Source organism: Chenopodium album, chromosome 7 (genome assembly GCF_948465745.1).
Source record: "Chenopodium album chromosome 7, dcCheAlbu1.1, whole genome shotgun sequence".
Lineage (NCBI taxonomy): Eukaryota > Viridiplantae > Streptophyta > Magnoliopsida > Caryophyllales > Amaranthaceae > Chenopodium > Chenopodium album.
This window is the reverse complement of record NC_137840.1, coordinates 35,966,833-35,983,287: the sequence shown is the minus strand read 5'-3', so window position 1 is coordinate 35,983,287 and position 16,455 is coordinate 35,966,833. Positions and strand designations below refer to the sequence as shown.

The 16,455-nt window shown below is 37.1% G+C and overlaps 1 non-coding gene across 1 annotated transcript; it reads right to left on the bottom strand.

Moving 5' to 3' along the window:
- Nucleotides 1–812: 812 nt before the first annotated feature.
- On the bottom strand, nt 813–918 carry LOC145641152 (small nucleolar RNA R71). Its single transcript, XR_014115218.1, has one exon. It is a non-coding gene; the product is annotated as a small nucleolar RNA R71 (small nucleolar RNA).
- Between the last annotated feature and the right edge of the window lie 15,537 nt (nt 919–16,455).

Below are 16,455 nucleotides of genomic sequence, written 5' to 3'. Positions count from 1 at the left end.
ATAATCGCCCACCATTCCTTTGGGTTCGACCCTCAACTTACCATTATACTTGTGTAGGGGTGTGTTGAGTGTTTACAAGTTTAGTTTGGCCTCGGGTAGGGGTTAGTTTCAACGACCTAGTCTCAACCCGCGTCAAAATGGCACCGTTGCCGGGGAACTGTGTTGTGATTTTGTATTGTTGTTGAGCCTATTCCATCTTATTCAAAAATACAAAAAGATTTTTCTTCTTTCTTTTAGGCTACACTTGTAGCCGTGTTACTAACAATTTCTTTTGAGCTTTTGCATGCATAGTAGAACTCGTGTTAGGTCCTTAGTTCCTTTGGATCCGGAAATTGAAAGAAATCTTTCACGAAGAAGGGTAGCCAATCAGTCTTTGAGCCTAAGTTCCTCAAGTAAAGAAGAGTTTGAGGAAGAAGAAGAGCAAGCCATGGGAGAGAATCCAAGAGTAGCTTTGAAGGAGTTGGGAATTCCCGGTGCTTATAGGTTTGAGAGTGGCATTGCTCTACCTACAACACCAGCGAACGATTTTGAAATTAGACCGGCCATGATTACTTTGATAGAAAGGAGGCAATTTAGTGGAGCCAAGAGTGAGAGCCCGTTGAATCACCTAAAGGAATTTGAGAAGTATTGTAATACTATCAAGGTGAACGACATTTCTCAAGAGTTTATTCGGCTAAAGTTGTTTCCCTTTTCTCTTTTTGGTCGTGCCTTAGAGTGGTTGGATAAGGAGGTTAAGCCAAATTCCTTTAGGAAATGGGATGAAGTCACCAAAGTGTTCTTGTCTCGCTTTTACCCACAAAAGAAGACGGTGGAGGCTAGAGCCTTGATCCAAGGATTCAAACAAAGGCCTAATGAGAATCTCTATGAAGCATGGGAGAGGTACAAGGAGTACCAAAGAGAGTTTCCACATCATGGAATTCCTACCTATCAAGTGATACAAATTTTATATGGAGGCTTTAGTGCTCAAGGCAAGTCATACCTAGATGGAGGAGCCGGAGGTCCTATAATGAATAGGACGGAAGAAGAGGTAGTTGACATAATTGAGGATGTGGTGAGATACTATAGAGATTGGCAAGAAGGAGAGAGGGAGTCTACGAGAAAGAGTGGCTCGACGGTTTATTCGGTGGATCATCTCAATGCGATTAACAACTTGTCCTCTCAAATTTCAAATATAGGGAAGGAAGTGACGTCGATCAAAGCAAAGCTTGAGAGTGTTTCTACGAATTCATTGAGTCTTCCCTCCCAATCTAAAGGGAGAGGTACATTTTTCTAAATCTTCTCTTTCTACTTCCAATAAAATGCCAAGTGGTTGTCTATTTTGTGATTCTTGTGGATCTTATGATCATGATTCTTCCATGTGTTCTCAAACTTTTGTTGATGGATGTGATGATGTTGAAATTAATGAATATGAACATGTGAACTTTGTGTCTAATGTCAATGGTGGTCAAAGATTTGATGGACCTAAAAATTTTAGTAATAGGAATTCTCACCCCCAAGGTGGTTTCTATAACTACAACAATGGAGGCTATAGGAACCAAGGAAACCAAGGTTTTCGAGGTAACTATAACAACCAAGGCTATAGTAATCAAAACCCGAGCCATGGGTATGGTAACCAAAGTCAATCTCAAGGCGTTGGTAATCATTACCATAATGGTGGTAATAATCAAGGCCGTGGCAATTGGAACAACAACCAAAATCGGGGAAGTTTTCAAAATAACAACCAAAGGGGACCCCCACCCAGTTTTGCTCCAAAGCCTCAAGGCAATGGTTAAAATTCTTATTCCCAACCATCATCATTTAAGACAAATTTGGAAGAAATGATTGATAACTAAACCAAGATCATTAACACATATATGGCGGTGAGTGACAAGAAATTTAATGAGATGATGACTCATAAAAAAATGCTTGAGACACAAATAACCCAACTAGCCAACACTCTAAAGGATTGTGCTAGTCCATCCTCTCTTCCTTCTCAAGGAGTGGAACCTAAGAAACCCGTTTATTCTATCACCACTAGGAGTGGGAGAGTTCTTAATGAGGGATCTTCTAGGTCCATTGAGGAGGATGAGGAGAGGAGTGACCCAAGAGTGGAAGTTGAGAAGGTTGAGTCTAAGAGTGTGAGTTATGAGGAGGTGCAAGAGAAAAAAAGGAGTAGTGAGAAAGAGCGTGAGGAAGTGCGGAGACCCGATCTTCCATACCCACAAAAATTCTTGAGGCACAAAATTGATGAGAAATTTGGAAAGTTTATTGCTATGCGCAAGGAAGTTCACCTTTCTATCCCCTTCACCGATGCAATTACCCAAATGCCTAGGTACTCTAAGTTCCTTAAGGAGATTTTGAGTGGGAAGTGAATGTGCAATGAAGTTGATTCGGTTGAATTTGGGAGTTGTTGTAGTGCTTTGATTCATAATGAGTTGTCCAAGAAGATGGAGGATCCGGGAAACTTCTCTGTTCCATGTGAGATCAAAAGGAAAGTGTTTAATAATGCTTTTTGTGATCTTGGAGCTAGTGTGAGCGTCATGCCTTATTCCATTTTCAAGAAACTCGAGCTAGGTGTGCTACTCCCATCTAACATAACCCTTCAATTGGCCGATCGGACTATTATGATTCCAAAGGGGAGAGTTGAGGATGTTCCTCTTAAGATAGGAGGGTTCATTATTCCCGTTGATTTCATTGTGCTTGAAATTGCGGAAGATGACCATATCCCTATCATTTTAGGAAGACCTTTCTTAGCCACTTCGGGAGCCTTAATAGATGTGAAAGGAGGTCGTATTACCTTGAGAATTGGTATGAAAGAGGAAAGCTTTGAGTTGAAACCAATGCATGAGTCTTTGTCTCTTGTGCAAGGAATTATGTGTGCTAATTACCCTCGCTCTATTGTTAATGTGTGCATGATTAATTCTTCAATTAACAATGTTCTTGAGAATTGTGATGATGTTCTTTCAAGTTTTGATGGCAAGAAGGTTAGTGAAGAGAAAATGATGATTCCCAAGCTAACGGACGAGGAGGGAGTTGAAATCTCTCATTGGTTTGAGCTCTATCCTCAAGATGGAGAGGATGTTTCCATGAGTATGGATGGTGAGGAACCATCTACAATAAGCAACAAGCCAAAGAAAAAAGCTCGTGATTCTAAGAAGAAGAGAGAGAGAAAGAAGTTATGGAAAGAAAAATTTGCAATTGAAAAGTCTTTGAAGGAAGTTTCATCAAGCAACAACAAGAGGTTGCTAGAAGTTGAAAAAGAATTTTCTCTTTCCGCTACCTTGAAGAAGGTGGTGTTCTTTGACCCTCCATGATTTGGAGGAAGGGTCGAGCTTAGGACCATAAGCAAGCGCTTCCCGGGAGGCAACCCGGAGATTTCTAACTTTTCTTTTTGATTTTTGAATTTCTCTTATTTTTCTTTCTTTTATTTTCTTTTCTTTCACTTTTCTACTTGATTGGATTTGTAGGTTGCATTTTTGGGATTAGATTTCATTAAGTGAGCATGAAGAATGAGACGATGTTTTGCGGTTTTTGATGTGATTATACTCGATTTTATCGAAATTTGAGGTAAAAGGTTAAAATTCTTGGTGAGGTAAGTTAGGGATTTTACGCTTTAAAGTTGAAGGAAGTTTTCACTTGGTGGGTTCTTATGGTGGGTTCATGAAATTCTAGTTTTGAACCCACTAAAACAGGATTTTGCTACTGCCTATGTTTGTGTTTATCATCATCATTATTTGTGTACCCACCAATGAACGCACCAAGAACTTAAAAAAAAAAAAAAAGAAGAGAGAGCTTGGCTGGGCTCAGGTGCGGGCGCGCATCTAGCTGGTGCGGCTGCGCAGCAGCCTGTGCTTCTCCCTTTATCTTCCTTCCTTTCTTCTTTCATTTCCCCTTATTCCTCCTTCATAGCTTCGACCTCCATCATCCTCAAACCCTCAAGACCGCACCACTACCTTCAACAACTCATCAAAATTTCAACTCAAATCACTCAAATTTTCACTCCAAATTCACTAAAACCTTCTACATTTCCATCCAAATCATCAAATTCATACTACTTTCATCAAATTAAACCTCCAATCTCTCTCATCCATACTTGGGTATAATTTGGGGTTTTTCTATTTGGTGGATATTGGTGGTTAAAAGTGGTTCAATCTTGCTTCATATATGCATTTGTGAGCAATTTTGTTGAGAATTTTGGAATTTGAATTTTGTGGGTAGTAAGGTGCTATTGTGGTATTGGTGGTTCTTTTTGTGATTGTTGATTGTGTGGGAAGAAATTGTTGGATGTTTGGTAATTTGGATTGGAATTGTGATTTGTGGATATTGAAGTTCTTGGTTGGTGATTTTGCGGATTGTTGTGGGAATTTCGTGATTAGTTTTTTGTGATCCTTGCACTTGAAATTCATCATGTCGAGAGTCCTCAAAAACCTTGTTAAGAAACGCAAAACAAACACCTCCACTGATGAACCTACCCCAAGCACATCCACCTCCCAAACACGTAACCCTACTCCACCACCCAAAAGAAAATTCAACGATAAAAAACACAAGAACCGGTACCATAAATTAAAAGAAAACCGCTCCCTCAAACCCACAAGACACTACTTTCAATCCGACATGTCCGCATTGGGGATTGTTGAGGATGTAAGGGAGTTGTTGATCAACCTACGAATGGGCACATTCATCTCCCGTAGCTACCACACCTATGTTGAGCCCACTCTCGAGTTCTTTGCTTCGGTCGTAGAGGGTCAATATAGGGTTCAATTCTAAATTTTCAACAGCTTCTTCGACCTCTCCTCAAAGCAATTCAATGTCGCTCTAGATTTTGATCCCCATGGTGACATCTTGGATCTAGAGCTTTATATTTTTGAGGAGTATGATCAGGATTCTTGGTGGGACGATATCTCCGGAGATGGTGAGTTTGTCACCAAGCGGGCCAAGATTAGCAATGTCTACCAACCTTGTCTTCGGGTTGTTCACCGTCTTTTGGGGTACTCGGTTTTCCCCAAGCAAGAGTTGGGAAAGATAAGCAAATTAGAGCTCAAAATTCTATGGTTGGCCACTAGAGGAGAATATCGTGGCCGATTGAACTTGGGGTACATCTTTTCCACTTATTGTGTAGCCTTGCATGACCGGGACACCGGGGAGATTCCTTGTGGGGGAAAGGTCACTAGGCTCTTGACCAACCTCCCCCTTGATCATCATTTGCCTTATTGCAAGACGGTTGGAGATGTCGACTCCGTGTACCTTGATATGAAACAATTGGGGCAAATTAAATTTATCTCCAAAAATTATGAGGAGGGGAACACTACTACAAAAAAGGGAATAGAGAACTGTCGAAATAGGCTTTATAGAACGCCTTTGAACCGTTCTTCTGCTAAGCGATGTATAAAGTTTACGGAACGGGTGTTACAAGCGTTCTATATGCAAAAGAAAAGAAAACGGTTATGTGAGGCAACCGTTCTCTATTCCTAAAAAAACCCAATAGTGAAAATTAGAGGAAAAGAGAACGGTTCTTACACTTAACCGTTCTCTTTTCTTTTATTTTAAAAAAATACTTCGTGAGTTTGACATTTAAATTGCCAATAGTTATTATTTTGAATTGACCTAATTAAATATTAGAACAAAAAAATAAAAACCCAGGAAGAATCTGAATTACAATACAATTAAAAGCAAATAAATAGAAGGACAACAGATTATATTAGAACAAAAAAAAAAAATCAAAACCCAGTAAGAATTTGAATTTCTCGATTATCCAATATCCCAAAACTAAAGTACTAATGTATTATTCATTAATTCATATTTGCTACAATTTTAACCCAAATAAGAAACATACAAACTGATGATTTGATAAATTAAATCACCATTATTTACACTTGTATAGAAATAATTTAATCAAATAAATAGAACTGAAAATTAAAAAATCACAATTGCGTCTGATTGTGTTGAAACAATTTCCTTTGATTATATCGAAAATAATTACTCCATACTCCGTGGTAGTTTCACTGCCCCAAACGTCCAAACACAAAACAAATAATCTTAGAAATTGGAATTACTCTAAAAATTCTGACTCTTCTCACATCCTCAAGACCACAATACCTGCAATTCACCAACAAGTCGTAACAGCAAGAATATAGAAATTAAAACAACAAATTAAAGGTCAAATATAATGCACCTTAAAACAAATGAAAAATATTAAGGTTTAGGATCTAGTTGAATGATAACTAAGTTTTTTAAACAAAAACATTAAAGTCAAATTACAAAGATCACAACGAAATTAAGATGATTTTCATTTGTAAAAAAGGAGCAAGCATGAATCTTACAATGTTAAACGGAGGAACCGAGGAAAAGTTGAGATCGAATGATAATGGTTCATGTAGACACCCATTTGTGTCTCCCCAAAACCAAACCCAGTGATGAGTACCTTTCGCATCGAATCGTAATCGAATGAAGTGAAAGTGTGAAAAGTCTAGTGTTGCCGAAAGTTTTAATTTCTTTTCTCTTCTCTCTGTTTTTGAAAACTTATTTTAAGAAAATATCCAATCCAGTTTGGTTGGTCCATGATATGGGTCCAATAGTAGTGTAGTTTGTTGGGGCTTGCAAAGAGCTTTCCAACGATATATTATAAGCCAAATTCCGATGAATATTGAGGAAATTATGGCCAATTTACCAAACTGGGCCCGGTTTGAGCCTTATATGCGGCCCAATGATCTTAGGGAGGGCCTAATATGATTTATCATTCCTAATGCAATTAGGAATGATTTTGGTTTTCTAGAATCTTCTAGAAGGTTCTTTTCATTCCTAATTCAATTGGCATTGATAAATTGACCTTTTGACTTTTCAGAGTTTTAATTAAAATCAAATAGCATTTTCGAGGAAATTATATGATTTTATCCTCCAATACGGTAAACTTATCTGATTTTCGAAAACGCGTTAAAAACAGGCTTGGCACCTAACCCTAGGCCTTGGCGCCTGGCGCTAGTGTTGGTGCCTGGCGCCAGTTAGCCAAGGGTGGCGCCAGCTCTGTTTTCTGTGCGTCAGACTCTGTTTTGTTTATTTTATCTTTTTGGCTGATTTTCTCTATAAATATCGTATTAAAAACTCCATTTTCATGCACCAATTCTCACGATTATTCATCTACAATTAGTTTTAATTAGCATTCTTTAATTCATTCATCTCTTTCATTCATCTCTCTCTTTCTTTCTTTCTTCCAAACTTTGCTTTTTATATACAAAATTCCGCATTCGCAAGATCTAGAAATACCTAGCCATATTCGAAGTTGCCTTCGCCCTAGACGTGAAAGGTTTTAATTTCTGAGGGTTTGGTCCCAAATCTCTCTTTCAATTATTTAATTTAATTGCTGTTTATTATTTTCCTTGAAGTTACTAACGTGTGTATTTTGTTATTAGAAAGAGGTACGAAGCATCAAAGTAAGTACTTTAATTGATTTATTAATATTATGATGTAGAAATCATGTTTATATTGTTATTATGATATTCCTAGTATCATGTCTAGGGTACTTTTAATATTAAATATGATTGCTATGATGCCTTTTACTGTCTTCCTAATATTTATGATTGTTAGCATCATGTTAGGGTTAAAGCTTTGATTTTTATTGCTTAGTGACATGCTAGGGTTTGTTATTAATCTTGTTAGTATCATGCCTAGGATCTTGCTATTTTTATTATGCTTTAATATTAATATGAATATGATTATGATTATAATTGTTATAATTTATGATGATTATGAATATTATTATTATTATTATTATTTTGATAATGATTATTTTATTTATGATTATTATTGTTTTGATTTTATCTATGATGATTATTATCATGATATTATTTATTATTATGTTGCTTGATATTTATTCTTTATTGCTTGATCGCCTTTATTGCATGTTTAAAGGGAATTTGTACTTGTAATCACGCTTAATAAGATAATTAATAATCTTGTTTAGGGTTAATATGATTATAAATTCAAGTGATCGCCAATAATAGATTTGTTTGTGCATTAAATTCAACCAACATAGATTAAACAGGTTTAGGGTTAAACCTAATGATTGCATGTTAATTAGAAAGCGCACATGAATACGATCAGAATAAAGTAGAGGCCTATTATTAGGGCAGGTTTAATCTCTTTTAGGTTGGATTTGTACCTTCACCCCCGAACCCTTATTTGGTTCTAGACCTTATGGAGTTGACGATCTCTTGGATCGTTAAGGGGTGTAACCTTCATCCTAAGAACGGTTTACAAGTTCCTAAAAAACTTGTTGGCGACTCTTTTGCTCTATCTTCTTCCCTTTTGGATGCCACCGTACTTTAGTGTATGATCACAGTGGGGTTCGAGCTAGGGGATTAACGCTTGAAATTATTCCCTACAGTTCACTTTGGAACTTACACAAATACACAATGGTAGTTTATGAACAATGCCAAGCATTAATTGAGATATGAACTTAATTTGAATGATGATAAAGAGAGAAGGAGATCTGAAGGTGAGAGTTTGTCATTTGTGTGGCTGTGAGAAGATTGGGGAAAAGTTAGGTTAAATAATTGTTTGATGTGTAAACTTTACATGGGGTGGGATATTCAAATTTCAGAAAGAAAACAAAAAGATAGATACACAACGGTTGCCATTGAACACTGTTCTGTATATTTTAAACTCATTTATTTAATTAAATTTTTTATTTGGCCAAAAAATATAAAGAACGGTTAAGGAAGATAACCGTTCTATATTCTTTCTCTTATAAAACGGTTGCAAGGGATAACCGTTCTATATTGTTGTAGAGAACGTTTATCTAAGATAACCGATTTATATCTTGCGTTTCTTATTCCATTATTTGTAGTAGTGGAATTATGAGTGGCTTCGGGATAACAAGAATTGGTGCTACCTTCCCAACCCATCTTGACATCTCACTACCGGACGGACACCCCTAATGTGTGGCATGTCCCCAAGAGCTTCCGTCGCCCATTCTTTGACTCCAATGAGGAAGAAGAAGAACAAGAAGTCGAGGAAGAACAACAACAACAACATCAACAACAACAACAACAACAACAACATCAAGGGCAAACGCAACAACCTCAATTTGCTAGCTCCGACTTGGAGGCCCTTAGTAACCAAATGAGTGGGTTACAAATCCGCTTGGAGGGCATGTATGACCAAGATTTTGAGGCCCTGTACTCCCATATGTGAGGTATTTCCGAAATGCAACAAGGTATGTTCATTTAACAACAACAACTTTATGATGCGGAGGTTAACCGAGGGAGCATCACTCCCCCGGTTAACTTTCCTTACTTTCCGCCTAACAAGGTCCTATACCTTCGCATGGGCATCCTTATTGGCAAGGGCCTTTAGAGCCTGGTACCGAGCCCCGTTCTTACCTAGACGAGCGTGGTAACTACGATTACCGAGCTCCCGGGGGGTGTGACTATAGGGGTGACCCTAATTACCCCTATGTGCACCCTAACCATCCATTTGAGCTCACCTTGCCCGAGCAATTAACACCTCTTGCCCCTTGGCAACAAGATAATTTTAAGGGGAATTATGGTTGGCCCGAGGGATTCACCGGAGGTTGGGCTCCTTACTCACCCCGAACCTTCGATGACTACATGGGAAACAATGATTCTAATGAGGCCGGGCCAAGTGGTGGTGGTAATGATGAGTCTTAGTTCCCTCTCTTTTGTGTCTCTTACCTTTATCCCTTATGTTTATGTGCTTGATTTGTATTGTTGGGATGTTGAGATGTATTCATGTTTAGCTTGGGGGAACTTCTTTGTATCTCGGTTACTAATATTTGTTGTTGTTGCTTACCTTGAATTTTACTTGCCTCTTGCATGATGGTTTCCTTATCTTGGACTCTAGTCTTGTTGTTGCTTGTTGCTAGTCCTATGAGTTTGTTTTGCCATTGTTGTTGTGATGATTTCCTTGTGATGATGTTGATTGTTTCTTGCTCCCTTATATCAAAAACCCTTGAATCCAAATCCCTTTGAATCCAAAATTTGTAGTTTAGTACCTTTTAGTTAGTTAGTAGTTTAGTTGTTTATTTAGTTTTTCTTTACTTTCCGTTTTGGATTTTGTTAGCCTAATTTTGTTCTGTTGTTTAAGTTTTTGTTAGCTTAGTTTAGTTTTACTTTTTAGTATCTTTTTCTTTTGTTTTGAAGTTACTAACCTTTTTCTTTGTTTATAGCTTCTTTTACTTTTCTTGTTCTCACATGGCTTTTTGATGATGCTTACGATTTTGGAGCGCAACGATGGTGGTTCTTTCTTTCACCTTTGTTTATTATGCTAAGCATGGATAGCCCGGTGAGACCTTTCTAATTTTTCTCTTTATTTTATTTGGATGCATAGATTAGGTTTATTTTAGGGGAAGTTGAACGGTTCGAGGATGATTGCTTGTTAACACGTAACGTGTTTGGGATCGTTGACGATGTTGTCATTCGATCACTTGTATGTCGATTGGGATATATGTGCTTAACTTGCTTTCTAGTTCCTTTCTCCATTTTTCCTATTCTTCTTTTGTCTATGGCTTTCCTTTACTTTTCTTTTCCTTTTATTTTTCTTTTCTTTTATTTTTCCTTTGTTCTTGTTTTGGTTTGTGGTATGCTTTTGAGGTTTGTTTTTCACCCCTTTTTGTTTTCCTTATGAATTGGACTTTGTCTTTTGAATGATTTTCTTCCTAGGTAGTAAAAGCATGCACGGTTTGAGACTATGCTTGGTTGACTCTAGGATAGGTGTATGCTAGGGTAGTTGGTTTGAACTAGGTGGATCATGAAGCCGGATTCTACTTGTTTGTGGCATGTTGGTAATTGCTCCCTATAGTCGATTTGACACCACTAGTGAGTTTTTGCTACATCCATGTGAGGTTCATCGTTTTTCAAGCCTTCAACCTAATTTGTATGAGCGGCGTGGATCCTTGACTATTACAAACCTAATCTATAAAGCTTTATTTATGATTCTTAAACCCAAGACCGAGCTATCTAGGGAGGACAAATGCACCTTTTTCGGGGCGGTATTTTTCATTTTTAGGATAGTTTGTTTAATATTTGTTTTTGGGTTTACATTTGCCTTCTTGCAACCATTTGAGCCTATTTCCTTCTTTTCAAGCCACATCTTTAGATCTTTGGCCTTTTGTTTCATGTTCTTTCTTTTTTTGTTTTTGTGAAGCAATTGATCATTCTTGAAGGAGTTTGTGGTGATATAGTTGGGATATGTGGTTCCATTGATGCAAGCTTGTGATTATGTTTTCTTTGTGAATAATGGAAAATGAGTACGAGTAAAAGTCGTCCTACATTAAAAGAGGCATGGACAAATAAGTGCAATATATAAGAAAAAAAAAAGCCGTCTGAATTTAGAAAAAAGGCAAGGACAAAGCATGGCTTTATAAATAAAAATAAAAAAAACAAAAAAAAAATTGAAAAAGTGAAAATTTCAAAAACATTTTGATGAATTCTTTTCTCCTTCTAAGCATTGAGGACAATGCTTCATTTAAGCTTGGGGGAGAAGCGTTTATGATTTTTGTATATATTCTTGTGAGTATAGCTTTGAATAAGCTTGGGGGTGTTGTCATTTTTGTTTGGTGATTTCTTGATCGTGATGTTGAGGATTGATCACCCTTTTGCTTCACTATTTAGGAAAACCGCCAAATTTTTAAATTTTAGCCTACCTTCACCCTTTATGCCTTACGTTACAACCTTTGGGAAAGCCCTTTCGACCTAGAAGTTGAGTCACTATTTGGGGAAGAGAATCATGGGTCATTGCCTAAGGAAAGGGGATGCATAGTCAAGATTGTCGAGTAGCCTAAATAAATCTCTTTTTTCGGTTCCTTCGAGGAATCATTGGGATGCTCGCTAAGGGGAGATTTGAGACTAGTGGGGAGAACGCGGTAAGATCGATTGGGATGAACGTGGATTGTGATGTCTAGTTCCTATGCTTAGCATACCTTATGTTTCAATCAACCTTAGATATCTTGGAACGTGCATACCTTGACTACTTGAGAAAGATTTTCATTCATTTGTATTGTAGTTTCTTTGTAAGTCCATTTCGCAAAGGTTTTGTTTTTCCTTTTCCCTTTTTCTTTTCTTTTTATGGTTTTGCCTCTTGGATGTTGGGGGAGAGTTATGGGTAAACTCTTAGGATACCCTTACGAGAGCATTACTCGTCCTCTAGGGCGATCTAGGGGTTTAAAATAGATTGTTGTAGCTAAAAACAACCGTGATTCCTACGACAGTGAGTCTTAGTGTATATTCTTATCTTGAGTCTTTCTTTTTCTTTTTGAATAAGTCTTTCATCCTTATTCTTTCTTGCTTTGTTTTGCTCGAGGACGAGCAAAAGTTTAGCTTAGGGGAATTTGATGAGCGTCATTTATGGCACTCATTTGGTCTCTTTGAGGATGATTTTCATGCTTCTTTATAGCCCTTTTCCTTAGTTTTGTTCTTTATTTCGTCAGTTTGTGCTTTCCATAGTTAGTTTCCTTGTTTTGTGCATTTCTTTCTTTATTTGTTCTTTTTACCTTTTATTTGTTTGTTTTCGTTTGTTTTTAGGTTATGATCGTGTCTCTAAGGATTCCCGAGCCTTCCTCTCGCATTTCTCATCAATTTGGATGCCCCATGTTCGCCTTTAGGAGCTTTAAGTGTGAAGGAACACAAAGAGCAAGTCAAGAGATCGGTGCACGTATGTGGTGGGGGCGTCATCTTTGCCATGAACCCACCAAAATGTCCCTTTCAAGACTGCCTTCCTTGGTGTTCATCATCATCATAAAGACGAGCCTACGAGGATGAGCTTGGACGAAGAAGAGGGGTGCTCCCCTGCTGCCAGGTGCGGGCGCGCACCACGAGGGTGGTGCGGCCGCGTACCTGGGTGGCGCGGGCGCGCCTAGTGCGGGTGCGGGCGCGCCTGCCAGGGCCCCTATTCCATACCCTTTTTCCCGCGGTTGCGCCTCTCCTCTGATGTGACCTCGCCTTCCGGGGTTTCTTTTGGGACGATCTAACTAACTCTTCTTTTGTATCTTTCCTATATATAGTTTTTCCTTTTATTTTAGGAGAGAGAAGGAAGAGGAGAATTAGAATAGAATTAGCATTAGTTTTAGATCAAAAAATTAGAGAGATTTTTAGAGAGAGAAACTCTAGGTTTTAGTGAGACAAATTCATGGTGGATTGTTGATGATTGAAGCTTTCTGTAATTCCTTTGATCTTTGATCAAGATTTTAAGATTTCCTTTTTTTTAATTCAATCTTTAGTTTGATTTTTACTTTAATTTCAATTGTTTGTTGAATGTTCAAGTTTCATTGAAGTTTGATTGATTTGTGTTTGATTTTAGCTTGTTTGATTTGATCATGATGAATTTGTTGCTTAGTGTTGATTTGATTTTGATTTCAATGGCTAGTGAGTAGATTGCTTGCTAGAGTAATGGTGAAGCATGTATGAGTAAGGGATTAAAGCTAATTTGGGAAAATTGATGGAGTTAACTATGTGATTAAATTGGTTGATGATCATGTGCATGTGTGTGATTAATTAAAGAGTAGCTAACTTTGATTGTTGCACTAGATTGCATTGTAAGTTTGCATTGATACGGACCATTGATTTGTGGCTAGCATTTACAAGATTGAGGTGTCTTGTGATGTTTCCTAGCTAGAGTTTATCGTAGTTGACGCTAGTTAGACCTCTAGGAGAATAGCTTGATATGCTCTTTTGGTTGCATGATTGATTTTCCCTCACATTGCTTGACTTAGTCAATTTGACCTCCCAATTAGTTGAATCAGTTATGATTACATGTGGATCCTAGCCCTAGTGTTTATTACATTTGATTTCTTCTTGTTTATTAGTCGTCTTTGTCCTAGCATAACATTCACACCCAATCATTACATTTTGGAATAGCTTGACCATAGACAACAGATAATCGCCTACCATTCCTTTGGGTTCGACCCTCAACTTACCATTATACTTGCGTAGGAGTGTGTTAAGTGTTTACAAATTTTGTTTGGCCTCGGGTAGGGGTTAGCTGAAGGAGTTATGTCTTCGATAAGTGTAATTACTAGATATATCAAGGATCACTATTATGGAGATAATATGTTCATTCTATAGGGTCGTCAATGTTTGGTGCTAGATATGACAATTGGTCTTTGGGCTAACTTAATAGCCCAAAGCCTTATAGAATGGATCCTACAAGGTCACACATAAGAGTATTGGGTTAAACAAGTTAGAGGCCCATTATTGGGCCTCATGAGTTCATGACATACCATGTTGATAATTGAGCTTGGATAGTTAGAAGAGTCTATTGGGTTTTGGACTTGACATGGTTTTATTTCTAGATATGATCTATAAATATAAACCATGCCTAGGGTTGCATAAAAAAGAACAATTGACATACAGTAAATTGTGACACAAGCAACCAAGCATCCCAAAACCCTAATTCTCTTTCTCTTTACTCGGCCCTCTCTCTCTCCCCTCCCTGTCCGTACGGCTCTCCCTGGTGGGCGGCGCGTGTGGTGGCGCGTGGGTGGTGGTGTGGTGTGTTCGTGGCTCGGATCTCCGTTGAAGGTTGATTGAAGCGTTCAGTCACAACTAACTAGCATTAGTGGAGGTTTAATCCGTGCTCGTGGACTAAGTAGAGGAATCACACGTGGGGTTCTTGTTCTCCTTATTGTTCTTGCTCGATCACTTGTGGAATCACGCTTCAAAGGTATTATTCTTACTCTTTATGTGTTATGCATGAGATCCTTGGTTAGGTGCTATATGAATATGATTCATGATTATTTCCGCTGCGTAGTACCTATAATTCCCTACAGTGGTATCAGTTAGCCTCTTGCAATTACATATATTGAGTATTAAACCTTTGTTAATCCACAATTTTAATTCAATTAGGAGGGAGAATAATTTAATTATGGGTCAATTATTATATTAAATGTGATTTAACAATATAGATTCATTAAAAAGTGTTTAATTTGCTCCATATTAGCCCTAATTTGATCCGAAAATTGCCCTATGAAGTTCAAAAAAATTCGAACTCTACCTAATATTTCGAAAATTTCAAAATCAAGAACCTTTATTTATGAAATTTGTGTTTTTTGATTTTGATTTAATTCGAAAGTTTTATGTTTAAAGAATTTAATCTAATTGATTTCATGATAAATTATGAATTTTTCATGATCAACCTATTTAATTTAAAAGTTAAATTGAATTGGGATTAAATTCATGAAGAACCCTAATTTTAAAATTGAATATGATTTAATTTTAAAATTAGATGGACCACATTAATTTTAATTTTAATAAAAATATTTTGTTTTAAATTAAAAATCAATAAAAAAAAAGGGGATTGAGGTGCGGCAGCCGCGGCTGGGTGGCGCAGCCACGACGACTGCCGCACCGGTGGTGGTCCAGGAGGGAGGGTGGCTGGGCACAGGTCAGTCAAAGGGGCAGCGCAGCAGTGCACCTCCCCTATGTGTGTGCTGCTGCTGCTGTCCAGGCGTCGCTGCAGGGGCAGCGCACACTGCAAGGTGTGCGGCCACCGTGGCCAGCTTCGGCTGGCCACACTACGGTGGCTGACGCGAATTTTTTTTAAAAAAAAATTTATTTATTTTATTTTGAATAAAATCAATTTTCAAAATTAAAAATTTAAAGATAAGTTTTGATTTTGAAAAGATAATCAACAAAGTTAAAGTTGTTAATTTTGTTAAGATAAGATAATTATGGAGCAAAAGATTCTATTTGGATAATAGTTGATTAAATAATGTGATTATCCCATAATTATTTTAGGATATTAATTGATTTAAAATATGTGATTGGCAAGTAATTAGGATAGAATCTCCTAAAAGTTAGGATAATCATGGAAAATATATATGATTTATCTTCCATAATTAAAATAAGATTTGATTCTATCTCATACTTAAATTAAAATATATGATATTTTATAATTGGTTATGAATAATATATGATATTATCTAATTACAGTAATTAATTAAAATATGAGATATTTTAGGAGCCATGTTTCCTTTACTGTGAAAATTCGATGTTGTAGTTTAGGAAAGCATGATGAGTGATTTATTATATGGCATTTTATAATATATGATGTTATATATTGCTATATAGACTAGTATGGCCCATAGATTCTAAATACGATCTGCGCATCGTTTCGTATTTTTGTAATCTAAATACGGTCTGCGTACCGTTAAGTATTTTTGTAATTTATTTTATTTTATTTAAGTAGTAGATAGAATAGAATAGTATTACAGGTTGCAGTTAATCCAAGAATCCATGGAGTGGAGGCCCAAAGGAGCAAGATGGATGAGATCCATGAAGGTTCAAGTGGGAGCTTTTGCTTTATTAGTTTTCTCAAGATTAAGGGGCCATACTATGTCATGTTTTATTTATGCATTAGTAGATTATGCATGTTAGATTTTATTTATGTTGTTTGATGATGCGCTAGAGTTCACTAAATAATCACAACATAATGAATCTAGGTCCCAGTAATATTGAGGTTGCTTTT